Source organism: Chelonia mydas, chromosome 24 (assembly GCF_015237465.2).
Source record: "Chelonia mydas isolate rCheMyd1 chromosome 24, rCheMyd1.pri.v2, whole genome shotgun sequence".
Classification (NCBI taxonomy): Eukaryota; Metazoa; Chordata; order Testudines; family Cheloniidae; genus Chelonia; species Chelonia mydas.
In genome coordinates, this window is record NC_051264.2 from 17,094,898 (window position 1) to 17,106,752 (window position 11,855).

Sequence of the window (11,855 nt, forward strand, 5' to 3'; positions counted from 1 at the left end):
AGTTAGAAGAGCTCAGGCTCCCAAAATCAGGAGGGGGGGTTCCCCCGGGCCTGGACCCCTCGGGGTCTGTGAGGGTCCTGCATCATCCCAGCTCTTAATTGCCACAGCTCCAGTCTAGGTAGGTTCTTCGCCCCCTCTGTGCCCCCGCCCCACCCCACCACCATCTCTCTGGATGGTCCCCAACCTCCTCCTCAGTCCTGGGCTCAGCTGATCCTTGGCCAGTTTGTTCTTGTGCCAGCCCTGTCCCTGAGCGTCCGATTCCCCCTCCCTGGTGGTCCCCCCGATGTATTTCTGGGGTGCAATCGCTCCCCCACCCCAGCCTGCAACCCCCTTCTGAGTCTCCTCTCATGCGATCGCCCCCGCCCCGCCCGCCGTGGCCTCATCGCTGCTCTGCGCTCGGGATTCCTCTCTTGGACGCGGGCACCCAGAATTAACGGGGGTCGGCACTGGGGCTGAGCTCAAGGAGGGCAGCGAAGGTTGGGGAGGGGGGTCAGAGGCTGGCCGGCCCTTCGAAGCAAGCTGGGGTCAGCCCTGCCCAGGACTTAGCCACTAGCCGTAAGAACATCAGAAAGGCCAGACTGGGTCAGAGCAATGGTCCATCTAGCCCAGGGTCCTGTCTGACAGTGGCTGGTGCCCGGAGCATCAGAGGGAATGAACAGAACAGGGGAGTTACTGACCGATCCATCCGCTGTCGGCCACTCCCAGCTCCTGGCAGTGGGAGGTTAGGGACAACCAGAGCCTGGGCTGCATCCCTGCCCATCCTGGCTCATAGCCCTTCATGGACCTGTCCTCCAGGAACTTACCTAGTTCTTTTTTGAACCCAGTTATACTTTTGGCCGTCAAACATCCCCTGGCAGTGAGTTCCACAGAGTGACTGTGCGTTGTGTGAAGAAATACTTCCTTTTGTCTGTTTTAAACCTGCTGACTATTATTTTAATTGGGTGACTCCTGGTACTCGTGTGATGAGAAGGAGTAAATAACACTTCCCTATTCGCTTTCTCCGCACCCGTCAGGATTTTATAGACCTCGATCATCCCCCCCCCCGCCGAGCCCTCTCTTCTCCAAGCTGAAAAGAAGCCGTCCCATCCCCCTCATCATTTTTGTTGCCCTTTTCTGAGCCTTTTCCAAGTCCAATCGATCTTTTTTGAGCTGGGGGGACCACATCTGCGCGCGGTGTTCAAGGTGAGGGCATCCCATGGATTTATCTAGAGGCAACATGCTATTGTCTGTCTTATTCTCTGTCCCTTTCTTAATGATTCCCAGCATTCTGGTGGCTTTTTCGACGGCCGCTGCACATGGAGTGGATGGTTTCAGAGAACTCTCCACGGTGACTCCCAGATCTCTCCCTTGAGTGGCAACAGCTAATTTAGACCCCGTCATTGTCTACGTAGAGCTGGGATGATGGTTTCCAATGTGCATTACTTTGCAGTTATCCTCATTGTATTTCATCTGCCCTTTTGTGGCCCAGTCACCCAGTTGCGTGAGATCCCTTTGTAGCTCTTCGCAGTCGGCTTTGGACTTAACTAATTTGAATAATTTTGTATCATCTGCAAACTTTGCCATCTCCCTGTTTGGCACCTTTTCCCAGATCATTTATGAATATGTTGAATAGGACTGGGCCCAGTACAGACCCCTGGGGACACCCCAATTTACCTCTCGCCATTCTGAAAACTGACCATTAATTCCTACCCTTTGTTTCTTGTTTTTTACCCAGCTACTGATCCATGAGAAGCCCTTCCCTCTTATCCCATGACAGCTCACTTTGCGTAAGAGCCTTTGGTGAGGGACCTTGTCAAAGTCTTTCTGAAAATCTAAGTACGCTATATCCACTGGATCCCCCTTGTCCACGTAGAATCCTAGGACTGGAAGGGACCTCGAGGGGTCATTTAGTCCAGTCCCCTGCACTCAAGGCAGGAATAAGTATTATCCAGCCCATCCCTGACAGGGGTTTGTCCAACCTGCTCTTAAAAATCCCCAATGATGGAGATTCCACAACCTCCCTGGGCAATTTATTCCCGTGCTTAACCCCCCTGACAGTTGATGCAATTTAAGCCCATTGCTTCTTGTCCTGTCCTCAGAGGTTAACAAGAACAATTTTTCTCCCTCCTCCTTGTAACAACCTTTTATGTACTTGAAAACTGTTATCATGTCCCCTCTCAGGTTTCTCTTCTCCAGACTAAACACACCCAAGTTTTTCAATCTTCTCTCACAGGTCCTGTTTTTTAGACCTTTCATCATTTTTGTTGCTCTTCTCGGGACTTTCTCCAATTTGTCCACATCTTTCCTGAAATGTGGAGCCCAGAACTGGACACACTACTCCAGTTGAGGCCTAATCAGCGCGGAGTAGAGCAGAAGAATTACTTTGTGTGTCTTGCTGACAACACTCCTGCTGATACATCCCCGAATGACATTTGTTTTTTTTGCAACAGCGTTACACTGTTGACTCATCTATAGCTTGTGACCCCCAGATCCCTTTCCGCAGGACTCCTTCCTAGTCAGTCATTTCCCATTCTGTGTGTGTGCAACTGACTGTTCCTTCCTCAGTGGAGGACTTTGCATTTGTCCTTCTTGAAGTTCATCCTTTCTACTTCAGATCATTTCTTCAGTTTGTCCAGATCGTTTTGAATTTTAATCCTCTCCTCCAAAGCACTTGCAACCCCTCCCAGCTTGGGATCATCCGCAAACTTTTTGTAAGTGCCCTCTCTCTGCCATGATCTAAATCATTGATGAAGATATTGAACAGAACGTGCTTGTTGACCCTCTCAAAGAATTCTCATAGAGTTGTGAGGCGTGATTTCCCTTTCCAAAAACCACGTTGACTGTTCCCCAACGAATTGTGTTTATCTCTGGGTCTGATCATTCTGTTCTTTACTATAGTTTCAACCAGTTTGCCCGGTACTGAAGTCAGGCTTACCGGCCTGTAATTGCCGGGATCAGCTCTGGGTTTCAGGGGGAAAGGAGGGAATTCATCACTGATGGTGAGGTGGGGTTGGGTTTTGGGATCAGGCAGGGATGGAGGAAGCCAGCGGGGTGTGAATGTCCCAGGGGCCCCTGGACCTGCCGGAGACTCATTGAGTTAATAATTGACATCCCCCAAAGCAAGCGGCCTTGGGAATTGTTTAAGGCGGGAAGGGGGAGTTTTCGGTGCTCAGATCAGAGCAGGGGGGAGACTTGGAGCAGGAATTTGCTGTCCTGGGAGAGAAGGCGAGAGAGAAAGAGAGAGGTTCCCTCTCTCTACAGCAGGTGCGATCTCTAAGATCCCGCACTAAGTGTGTTAATAAGTGAGAGGATACTGTTGTACTTAAAGTATTTCACAGAGGATCTTTTCGGGGAGGGGGGAGAAGGCAAAGTGCCACATTTATTGGTAATCCATGTATCCATCATCGTATGCATATGCCCTATATCACACTCACGCGCTCACACGCGCTCGCACGCCCCGTCTTGTTGCTGTTACCAGCGAGGTGTTCCCCTTCACTTCACTGGCCAGGTGAGTTTGATGGGGGAGGGGTGGAGCCAGGCTTCTGCCGTGTTGACAAGATGAGACCCCGGGGTCCCCTGCGAGACACCTCACATTTATAGCCGCGTCCCTCGCATGCAAATCTGTCCCAGATTCAGAATCTGCGTCTGTGTCCCTTGGTCATCTGTGGCGCCTCCCTCTGGGTGTTTGTCCTAATGCTGCCATGTTTATTTTCAGAGAGGGTGTTTACCAAAGGAGGTGCTCGCTCCCCACTCCCAAGGCCGTCAGTTCGTCTGATCTTCTGTCCTGAGCCCACTTGACAAGTTTTATTGTTCTTGAGTCTGGCTTCCATCCCCTCTCCAAGGGTTGCAGCTGGCTGGAGGTGCTGCCTTCCAGGCCTTGCTCATTCACACCTCGTTCTTTCAACAGGGCAATGGATTAAAAGCAGGGGGAGATCTTATTCTACTCCTGGCAAAAAGACAATTTTTCTTCTACCTTGACTATCCTTAGGGGCTGTAACGTTATACCCAGGCTCAATACAAAGTTCCCCTATCAAAGGACTTGACACAAAGCTGCGTGAAAACAGGTCACACACGGATAGACCCACTACAAGGTTATATGAAGAGGCATAATACAAAGTCATATGAAAGTAATGCGAAGATGCTTAATGCAGAGATTTATCTACCACACCGTCCCCGGGGTCTGTGCCAGGGCCCTGCCCTGCCAAGGAGAAATGAATCATTCTGTGCATTACAGAAGCGTCTACAAGTCACAACTGAGATCAGGCCCCATCGCGCCGGGCACTGCATGGACACAGCGAGAGAGAGTCCCAGCCCCAGCTGAGATCAGGCCCCCTAATCTGGGACGCTGCATGGACAGAGACTGTCCCTTCAGTGAAAAGTGCCCCCATGGCTCAGGCACATTCCCCCCCCAGCCCCCATAACTGCCCAGCCCAGGGCCTGTGGCTGTTAATACCCAGCCCCTGAGGCTTTCCGGGCGCTTGGCAGCCAGGAATTTGTTTACACGGCTTGTCTGGACGTAGCCAGGTACAGATCCCCCAGCCCAGTGTGAGGGACCCCCTCCCTCCACTAATCACTGCAAACAGGCCAGCCTCCCAGGGGTACAGGCTGACCAGGGGCGCTCACCGGGCTCAGACCCAGCCCGGGCAGCTGGGGTACGGTTAGAGAAGCCAGGGCCTGGGCGGTCTCTCACCAGGGGTGCAGTGCTGGAGAAAACAAAAGACACGACACCAGCCCTGGGGGTAGTGTAGAAAACTGGACGTGGAAGCTCTGAACCGCCCCCGCCCCCCCCGCCCACCACAACCCGACATCTTTTGTTAGAGCTGCTCGAATATGTGGAGTCATTTTGGGGGGCTAAAAAGTGCCTTTAAACAACAAAAATTTTCCCCCACCAAAAAAGTTTCCTTCAAAATTCACCAACAGTTTTCCAGCTTTGTCCCCCTTGTCTCTCCATGAAGAAGGGGAAGCCGGAGGATGGGGTGCGGGGCGGGGGGAAATAACAAGCAACCCCTCCACCCCACCCCCTGACCAAAATGCCAGTTTGGGGTCCGGTTTGGGGTGTCACTTGCATTGACTAATCTGACCCCCCCGGCTATTCTCCAGGACGTCCCCTCGGGTGCGCTCCAAACCCGGATCCGCCCAGGTGGCTCCAGCCCCCTCGTGGCCGAGCTCGTGGGGAATAAGCGGCTCTAATTCGGTTTCGTGAATTCCCTTCCAAAGCGGCCTGATTCCGTGGGGCTGGGGCTTTCACCCTTTCCCACAACGGCATCGATGGCAAGAGCCCGCCCGGGGCGGCTACGGGCTGAACAAAGCGACGGCCCGTTTTTGGCCCCCACTAAGGAACGCTGCAGCGGGCAGCTCAACGCAGGGCGGCCGGGAGGCCCAAGGGGGCTGGGGGGTTTCTTGATGCCTGATACAGGTCAGGAAACACCAGCCTGTCGGGACCCCAGGGGCAAACTCTTGGATCGGGGGGGGCGGGTAGGGGATTAGTGAAAATGCCCAGCGGTGTCAGGGTTTTGCTGTGAGTTTCTCGTTTCTCCACAGGATGGCGGCTGAGGCGATGGGAGATATTCTGGCCTTTCTGACAGCAAGTCGGGGACCCTTGAAGCTGTTTGGGGTGCGGGGGGCGAATGGTGACGTGACCCAGGTCTCTCCGGCCCGCCCCGGGGAAGAGATTTCCCAGCGGAGGCTCTTTGAAGCCGCCGGGCGAGAGGCGACAGCTGCAGCGAGCCAAATCCGGACGGGGAAGAAGGGGCCGAGGCCAATCAGGAGCGCTGGGGCCGGGGGGGGCCGGGGGGGGGCCGGGGCCCACCCGCTCTTTAACACAAGAAGCCTGCTCAGCTGGGCCGACTCCTGCCTGCCTCTCGTGGGCAGGGTCCCCGGGCGGCTTGTCTCCACCGGGGAGTCCCAGCGTTTAAACCCGCAGCTCATCCGAGCCCCCCACCCCCCTGGTCCTGGCAGATACTGACGCCCCCCACTTCCCCAGGCCGCCTGGTAGCCCACTCCACAGCGCCGCTGGAGGGGGGGTTTCTCCTGGGTACCCCCAACAGGGCTGGAACTGGGGGGGGGGGGCGAGGAGCCATGGTCCCCCCACTCTTTAGCAAACAAAAAAATATGAGTTTGCCCCCCCCAGTGGTGCCCTATAGTGTGTGTGGGGAGGGGGCAGAGTGAGGGCAGCAGCTTCAGCAGATGTTACTGAGCACGCTCAGAACAAGTTAAGCAACAAATCTGAGGGGGCACATGACCCCACATTTCCCCCCCCCCAATATTTCCCCGGAGCACCGGGTGAGGCTGGCAGACCGGGCGCCAGCTGGGCCGGACCGGGTCACTTGTGGCTAGCGCAGAGCAGGGCGGTTGGGGCAGGTCTGAGCGTCTTTGGGGTTGAAAGGGCAGGAATCTACTGGGGCGTTTCTCGCCGGGTATTCAGGTCTCCGCGCCCCCTTCTGACGCGGGGCCACGCGGGGCCCGGGTCTGTGCCCAGCCCGGGGAGCGACAGACCCCGCCCGACCGCAGAGGCGCCGTGTGGGACGCAGAGGAAGGACTCGAACAGAAAAGGGCGGCTGCCCCACGCCGGGAACAGGGGTTAAGAACAGCCCGGCTCGGCTGACGGGGGAAGCAGCCACAGCTGGGGCCAGCTCCGTCAGGGCCCAGCTGGCCCTTAGAAGAGGGCTGGGGGCCAGGAGCTGGAGAGTCTCCCTCTAGCTCTGGAGTGGGACGAGCCGAGCCGAGCCACGCCACGCCACGCCACGCCACGCCACGCCACGCCACCTGTGAGCGAGGTACCTGAAGCCGAGCAGGGCTGGGGAAGGGCAAAGGGAGCTGGGGAGCTCCCGCCTGGTGAACCCCCAGGCTGGAGGCCTTGTTGAAGGCCTATCAAAGGCACGGGGGGCTGCAGAGGGGCAGCCCAGGGATAGGCAAAGGCAGCAGGTCCTACCCCTTTGCCGGTGATGAGTGGCCACTGCAGCCTGCCCCGGTGAGCGGGGGCTAGATGGGGACTGGCAGTAGCCACTGAGGCAAGCTGGGGATAGAGGGTTGGGGGTTCCCCTGGGAGGGGAGATCCAGAGTGTGGGGGTACTGCTGGGGGGGTCTGGGAGGGACATGGGGCCTGAGGCAGGTAAGACACCGGCCGGCAGGGGTGCTCCGAGGCTGGAAAAGAGCGAATTCCCAGACCACCAGCAGGAGGGGCTGGGCCGGTGGGCCTTCGCTTTGCTGCAGGCTCATTTCAACGCCGGAGGCCTTGTGTGTGTGATGGCCGAGGCCAAAGATTTGAAATGCTCCCTCGCTCTCCGGCCTCAAAGGAAGAGCCCCCGGGGGTGGGGACCCTGGCGGCTTGTTCTCTGGGCGAGGGAGCTGTCGGTTTGGGTTCCCGGAAAAAGCCTGCTTCTCTGGCCCGTTTGGCGTCTACCGGGGCGGAATAGCTGGCCGAGAAGAGGGAGATTCCCCGAGTTAGTCCGGGCCGCCCTGAGCGACGTGTGGGGACCCAGCGGGTTGCTGCATCTCTGCCACCATTGGGAATTACAGACCGTGACTCGCCTGGGCAGGTATTGTACCTGCTTTAACCTCTCCATGACTCTCTCTTCCTGTTCCGAGCTAACAAACCGTCCGTCGGTTTACTATAGAATTAGCCGCCGGCGGTGTCATCGGATCCAGAGTCCCAGGTGATCTGGGGTGAGCGACGGGACTCTCGGAACTGTGGGGTGATTTTTGGTGAAAGTGGCCATTGATCATAGAATCATAGAATCATAGAATCATAGAATATCAGGGTTGGAAGGGACCCCAGAAGGTCATCTAGTCCAACCCCCTGCTCAAAGCAGGACCAAGTCCCAGTTAAATCATCCCAGCCAGGGCTTTGTCAAGCCTGACCTTAAAAACCTGTAAGGAAGGAGATTCTACCACCTCCCTAGGTAACGCATTCCAGTGTTTCACCACCCTCTTAGTGAAAAAGTTTTTCCTAATATCCAATCTAAACCTCCCCCATTGCAACTTGAATGACCAAGTTCAGTTTTTCTGGGTGGCCAGAGAGATTGGAGGGTCTCAGGGGCTGGCTGGGATGCCACGGTCTAGTGCTCCAGGAGTTCACATTTGTCACTGGGTTGGTGAAATCGAATTCTAGCCAACGCCACCGGCTTGGGGGGGCTGCCCTGTGTCTGACCGTCTGCCCTGAGGGTGGCACTCACGGGGGTGAGCCACTCCAGAGAGCGGGACAAACACCATCAAGAAACCGCTTCCAAAGGGGGCATTGGACCCTCTGTCATTTAGGGTCTTTAAACCCAGCCTGGGCGACCCGTGCTAGCTCACCCATCAGATATGGGCTGGCTGGAGAGGTTCCTTGGGTGTGGGTCTCTGGCCTGTGTTATGCAGGTGGCCAGCTTGGGCCAGTTAGGCGGGGGGGACTCCTGGCTGCCCTGTGCTGGCTCTTTGTTCTAGAGACAATCACAGACCCGGGTGAAGCTGGTGGCTCTGCCGATGAGACGCCCAGAGGCCACATATCTCCCATTTCCCCCCTTCCCGGTGTCGTGATTTCCACCCAGACCAGCGGGGTTCTGCCCCCGGACGCCTGGCCCGGCCCCTGATGATGTGGAAAGGTTCAGACACAACTTGGCACGTGGCACCCACACGGCGCAAGGCCAGCGGGTTGAGTTTCTCTTTGCTCTGCCACCAACCCCGGCTGTTCCCGACACACGTCTGGCCCCGTTCGGACCCTCACTATGTTCCTGTCCTACCCGCTGCCCAGCTCCCTTGGACTCGGCGTCCGCTGGGAGTCACACGCCAGTTCGGAGTGTCACATTTCCAACTGCTGAGGGATTTCCAGTCGGCTTCCCTAGCCCCTGGGGTCTGGCCAGAACAGCCCGCCCGGGTGTCCAGCAGGCTCTGGGTCAGGCGTGAGGGGCACCAGCAGAGCTGGGAGTAGGGGCAGCCCAGGGCTGGGCTAGCAGGGGGTTGTGGGTCAGGATTGAGGGGCACCAGCAGAGCTGTTTAGCACAGCAACCATAGCTGCCCCCCCAACTGCTCCCACCCCATTCCCAGAAGACCTTGGGAAACAGTCAGACATGGGTTTTCTGGAATCTGCTTCTTTGGGGCCCTTCTCAGCCCATCGACAAGGCCCATGTCCAGCTAGTGAGCCTCGGCTACGTCCCCTCAGTTCCTGGAACCGCCCCCACCCCCAATGGATCAGGAAGCTCACAAAGGGGTCAGGAACCGTGGACGCCTGGCTCCCTTCCCCAGCTCCCAATCTCCCACTGGCAAGTCAGGGCCACTCACTCTGCCTCTGTTTCCCTCTCTGTAAAATAGGGATCATGATCCTGTTAGATTGTGAGAGCTCGGGGCAGGGCCTGTCTCTGGCTGGGGCTGGGCAGCGCCGATCTCAGCTGTGACTTGTTGACACCCCTGTAATGCACAGAATTATTCATTTCTCCTTGGCAGGGACAGGAACTGGAAGACCCCAGGGACGGTTCAGGCACGTTTAGTTACACACAGAGTGAGGGAGCTCAGAGATTTCACCTCCAAAGGGAGAAAGTGGGAAACACACCAGGGAGACAGACCGACACAGAGCAGGGCTCATCTCCTCCAGCAGGGGGCAGCATGTGTGTGTACACACACACAGCCACACACACACACACACACACCCCTTGAACTTGCAGCCAGATGTCCGACCTTCAGCACAACACAGGACCCGTCCAGCCCATAGCTGGTCATTGAGCTGGCGTCCATGGCTCCGGCGTACCCGGCCTTGATGTAAAGGCTCCTCCGTGTCCCTTGGAAACTTGTGCCAAGGGTCGATTCCCCTCGCTGTTAACACGCTGCACCTGAGGTCCAAGCTGAATTCATCTCACTTCAGCGTCCAGCCGCCGGCTCCCGTTCTGCCTCGGGCTGCTGGATTCACGGCTTCCATAAGCCAAAGAGCTCAAACCGCGGCTCGTTCTTGTGGCTTTCCAGCAACAGACAGGGTTAAAAAGACGCCCCCTTCTGCTTTACGCTGCATGATAAATTAAAGGAGAATCTTCCTCCAGGGGAAGGCAGTGCGGGGCATAGGATACGGATTCTAAATTCCCCTTTGTCTCCTTGGTACCAAGTAGCAGAGGGGCAGCTCTGTTAGTCTGTATCCACAAAAACAACGAGGAGTCCGGTGGCACCTTAAAGACCTTCAGATGACTCCATGCATCTGAAGAAGTGGGTTTTTTAGACACGAAAGCTTATGCCCAGACAAATCTGTTAGGTGCCACCAGACTCCTCGTTGTTTTTGTCTCGTTAAATCTCACATGTTGAGAGCCCCTGAAAGACCCCAAAGGCCGAGGGGGGGAAGGGGAAGATCAGATAGAACTGAGTCTAAAGGGACGTAACTGTCATCCAGGAATTAATTTCAGTTTTAAATAAAGTGGCTTAAATTGAATCAGGGAATGGGGCACGGGGCCTTTCCCCTCTGGGGGGCGCTGGCCCCGAACCGGCCCCGGGGAGGGGCGACTGGTGTCAATACGTTATTCTAAGGGCTACAAATGGCTCCCCCTTGTGGCCACATCTGGAAGTGCACCTGCCCTGGCTCCAATCTCCCCTACTTCATTTCCTAGGTAAGATTTTTCTTTTAAGGGACATATTTTTTTTTTTGGCGCGGTGGGGTGGGGGGCAGATGCTGGTTCAGAAATTCCCAGAGCTCAACCCCTCTGTGGGTCCACATGGCAGGCACCGTGCAGCCAGCCCCCCGCCCGTTGTACAGATGTGGAAACCATCACTGAGCAGGGCAGAATTACTTGTTCTAAGTGATAGAACCCAGGAGTCCTGGCTCTGAGCCCCCACTGCTCTAACCGCTACACCCCACCCCCAGCCAGGGACAGAACCCAGGAGTCCTGGCTCCCAGCCCCCCCGCTGTAACCCAGTCCAGTGTCTTAATGTCCAGCTCACCCCTTTAGCAGCCTGCAGGGAGGATGCGAGATTTGGTGGCTCAGGAGCGAACACAGTCTAACCCTGCGGCTTTGTCCCGTAGCAACCCCCCCGCCCTGCAGCCGTAACAAGCCGGTTCAGTCCCTTGGGTGCGAAGACGTGAAAACCGGATTGCAAAGCGAGCGCGTGAGTTTTAATCACCATGTCAAAGCGTCGAGATCCCACCCAAGCCCCTGAAGTTCTCTTGCGCCCCCCAGCTCTAACTTCATCTTATGCTGCATCTGCTCGGCCTCGTCTTCCTGGCAGGGTCCCCAAAGCTGCTCGAAGGTGCAGTTCCCCTCACTATCCCCCCCCCGGCAAACACTCCCACGGGTGTGGGCATGCATTTAACTCTCGCTGGCCGGCCTGGCTCGGGGGATCACAGACACAGGCCAGCTCCTCTCGAGTTCCCCTCATCCTCCCCACCCCTCCAGCGCTGCCCAGGGCTGCCTCTTTCTGCGCGAGCTGGGCTGAGGCCGACGTGGGGCCTGGCTGGTTTGAATTCTGAGCCGCCGGGCGAGCCCCGCTTCTGGCAAGTCCTGCCGCGTGCCACCGGGCAAGACCCCACTGAGCGGCCCCGAGAGCCCTAGGGGACAGCCCCAGACACCCTGGCATCACACCCGAGCCACTGCGGCCGAAGCAGCCGGAGGGGTCACTCCCGCGGGGGTCACGGCACCACTGAGCCCTGCCGGGAAGCTGAGACCTGCGAACACACGTAAAAGCGACCCCCCCCCCCCCCCGGCCCCAGATTTGCTGCTTGGCTTCTACTGAGCATGCTCAGTAACACTGCTGAAGCATTTGCCCTCACTCTGCCCCCCAGGGTCACCTGTCTGTGGCCGTGTCCTCACTGGGGTTTTCCCTCCTGTTTGCTGACTTGAGAACCGTGCACCCATTTCCCCTCATAAAAACAAGGGTAAATCTTTCCCGCTGCCCCCCACCTTGCACAAGGGTGCCACTTCTCGATG